Here is a 4175-nt window from a genome sequence, read left to right as displayed (position 1 = left end):
TGGAAGGGGAGCAGCAGCTCAGCCAGTGCCCTGGCTGGTGAAGGACACCTCGTAGCACGCCCACCACTTTATTCTGTAAAGAGTTTCATAGCCTGCTTCGTGAGAGATTCTTCGTTTTCTGGCTCCCTCTTGTGGAGTCCTCTTTCTAGTTCCATGCTAAATGGTGAAAAACGTCTTCAGCCCTGAGAATTCGATTTTTGTGCTGGTTTGGAGGCGCCTTCTGTGACAGGAAAAGGAGGCAGTTTGGTGCACACCCAGACAGATCAGGCAAAGCCTTGATTCATCCTTTGGGTTTCCTATAAGCAATACATAAATATACTGTGCTTGTGCTCACATGCTGGTGTGTAAATGCTGGATATTGCTGCTTTCCTAGCTGGGTAAAGAAGTTCATGTTTTGCTGGCCAGTAAAAGAATATGACACAGAGATGAAGGCCTGCTGTAAAAGGAAGAGCTTTCATAACCGTCAGCCTTCAGAAATTATGCGACATATTATCCATTCCAAATGTTCTCATAAATAAGCACCCTCTGATTCACTTTATTTGGCTGAGCCAGTGTTTAATTGCAATAACATTTTCAGAAGACAAAGGGCATTGTGAAGACCAGCAGCAAACAATGCCTGTGAACGTATTCCCTGCTTCCTGGAGCTGTCCTCCCAAACAGTCTGCAATGATTCTTTCATTATTTGCACATGACTTTGCTTCTGCTGCTTGTTTTTTTTTGTTTGGTTGGTTTTTTTTGTGGTTGGTTTTTTTTCTTTTTGTTTTTGGTTTTGGTTTTTTTGAAAGAAACATGTATTTGTCCTCATTGGAATCCAAGGCAAGACAAAAGCCCTATTTAATTTAATAATGACACATTTTTCCTGGTTCTATCACTTGAACATAGGTCATCTAAACCTATGCTTCAGAATGCCACTGAGGCAAGGGAGGAAGGTGCATCAAAACATACCTGGTGCTGAATTTGGCACTGTGGCTCTCTTTTTTTAACAGTAAATTGTATATTCATTTCAGTATCCTTGTGTTTGTGTGTGTGTGTGTGTGTCTGTGTTCATGCATGTGTGTGCACATGAGTGCTCAGTAGGTAGAAGAATCCCAAATCATTCAGTCAGTGAACAATTGCATCTGACCACTTGGCAGAAAAGCCTATTTACCAATTCAGTGGTGCAAATTATGAGTTTGGGACCAGCAAAGGAAAAACTGTAGAAATGCTTACTGCAACCAATTATAATGAATTCCCAAAAAAGTCATGAAAGGAAAATAGACAGAAAAAGGAGATCTAATCTGTCAGAAGAGTGACTAGCTATCAAAAATCCAAACTCTTCTAAATCAAACCTCTGAATGTTTGTGCACAGGAGATACAAACTCTGTTTTTCTATTGATATTAGAGGCGCTTCTGCTTCCAGACCATGGGAAAATAGCTGAACATTTATTTCATCCTTTCATATCATCATTCGCTATTTTTCTAGTGCATAATATATTAAGGATGCAGGTCTAAATCACAAATCCCTGAGACTAAAACATACCTAAGGATTCCAGCCCAAGTTCTGAATCACGTTTAACTGCTTTTGCATCACTTGAGCAAAAGCAATTAATTTTTTTCTGTGTCCCTTAACAGGGGTTTCGCAAGGCTTGGAGCTGAAAAAATCTACCCAGAGCACAGTGTAAGCAGTCAGAGCACTGGGTTTGGCAAACAAACCCAGTTTGTGGGTTTGGGGAGGCACAGCAGCCTTGGGGCAGTCTGGCCATGGCATTAGCAGCTGGACAAAGGGCTTATAAAAGACAGACTCAGTCTTGTTTCTCCCAAGAGTTTCTGGATTTGTGTGTATGAGAGTGCACATTCATTTAGACACACAAATGTGTAAGCACACTTTTATACCTGGAGAATTTTGTTGGCCATCCTCAAAGCCTGTCTGGCAGACGGCAAAGGAAACTGCAAACCTCAGGCACAAAGCTGTGTGCCCCAAACCTCTGTGTCTCCTCTGCTTGCACACACAGAGCTCAGCAGCCCCAGAGCAGCCTTGCTTTCCCGCCCACGTGCCCTCTGAGCCCTCAGCTTTAACTCTGATGATCTGCTTGTGATTTATTCCCCTCTTCCATGCTTTGTGAACACATGAAGGGGAAATGCCACAGAGTGCAACACTGCCTTTACAGCTCTGCTTCTGGGCTCCCTGAAACACCACTTGCTGGAAGGGCTGTGGTGGAACCAGGGCAATTAATAAATGGAACCAGGGCAATTCAGAAATGCCTCACAGCCAGCTACTCTCCATCTGCAAAAACACAAGAACTAGAGCAAATATTAATTGCTATCAGGCAACTAGAGCAAATATTAATACTATCTCACCAATCAGAGAAATACCTCCCAGCCATGCTCCTCACCCCACAACAGGACTGCCCAGCAGAGTTTACTAATAAAAAAATATCCCATAAAAAAGAATTACAGATATTTTTAAATATTTTATAATTCCCTATGGCATACATCCCTTACCGTACTTACAAATTGGTAACTGAAACATTTATGTCCTCAACAGAAAATAAAGGTTTTATGAGTTTGTTTCCCTCCTTCTTTTACTGTTTGTAATGTAAGAAAAAGATTTATTCCTTGGGAAAGTGCTTGGACTGCCCAGGTTAATTTAACAGAGACTCTCAATGTAATAATAAAAACATTCTACATAAAAGTCCTTGCCTTTGCATCGTATTGATTCCAGCAGTAGATTTACTATTTTGCAACTTCAGCGTGAGTAATTGCTTCTCTCAGACTGTGAAACTCTGCATGAGAACAATGGTACTGGAGAGAAGAGGGAACAGCCCTTCCCTCTGAAGGAGATAACAAACAGAAATGAGGGTGCCTCCTTTTTTCAGGCTTCAAGTGGAAAAGAGCACTCTGCCTTCAGGAAAGTTCGCTTGGCTTAGGGCACTTCCCTGCCTCAGTATTGCTTAAGATGCAGCTGTAGGTTGTCTTCTCTCTATCTTAATTTTTGTCTTATCACTTTGGACTGAATCTTCTTTATGGGCAGGTTAGAAAACCATTACCCCTAAAGGGCACATTTTATCCACCCTTTGACCTTATGGGTCATAAAAATACAAAATAAGATTGTAATTTTTCCATTTAAAATAAAACAAATTTTCATTATATAAACACTTTAGACTTTTTTTGTTGTTGTTATTTACTTAGTTTCTCTGAAACTATTGAAAAAAAGAGATCCTGAGCTGTATCGGCCAACCCAAAATCTTTACATTAACTATACCTTTTTTTCCAGATCTAGTTGTTAAATTTACCTGAAATGTCTCAAGGTTCTGTTGCTTGATGGAAGGTTTGAGATATAGAACTCTAAGATACAATTATTAATTTCAGGAAGAATTCACCCTGTACATCAAACTCCTCTGCAGGGCTGCATTTGCCAGGTTTCCAGTGAAAAACTGAGCTCCCCAGACTGGACTGTGATGCCTCTGTGACCCTGAGTCCTGGAAACCTGGCAAATGCAGCCTTGCAGAGGAGTTTGATGTGCAGGGTGATTTCTCCCTGAAATTAATAACTGTATCTTAGATTTCTGGCAGAGGACAGGCAAGCAAGTTTGGGGGGCATGGAAAATCCTAGATGTGTTCTTCCCATGAGACACAGGGCAAATATACATTTGTCTGTCTACAGATGGTGCATGTAACCAGCCAGTGGGTTCACTCCTAAATCTCCAGTGCTTTCTGCTCCACAAAAAAAAAGCATTAATAACATAAGAGTTGGAGAAATGTTTTTTTCCCCTAGAAGACAAGAGCAGAAAGTCAAAAAGTTCTCAATTTGATTTGGAACCCTGTGGTTACTCGAGGCACAGGAGTCAGTACAGAGATCAGCCCCTGCCTTCTGAATTAGTGACATTCAAGGGTTGTGATGGAAGAAACACAAAGACAAAAGATACTGTTCAGAAAACAACAATTATTTATTTATCATCAGTACAGGGACCTTGCAACAATAACAAACTGTTCTGCAGCCTAAAAAAGGGTCTTTTTATATATTTGTAGGAATGTCAGAAGGCTGTTGATTTTCTCAAATGTTCTGACTGGGTTTGGGACAATGGGTGGAGCAACTTCTACCTTCTGCAGTCCTCATTGGTGAATTAGAGTTGCCTGTAGCTTTTTAACAAATGTTTGTCTTGAGATCAAGTATAATCCATGTTGGAATTACTGCCC

Source organism: Melozone crissalis, unplaced genomic scaffold, assembly GCF_028551555.1.
Source record: "Melozone crissalis strain CALT ecotype California unplaced genomic scaffold, PUWL_Pcris_2 ptg000033l_1, whole genome shotgun sequence".
In the NCBI taxonomy this organism is placed as follows: Eukaryota; Metazoa; Chordata; class Aves; order Passeriformes; family Passerellidae; genus Melozone; species Melozone crissalis.
The sequence above is the reverse complement of the archived record's forward strand: the minus strand, read 5'-3'. Positions refer to the sequence as shown.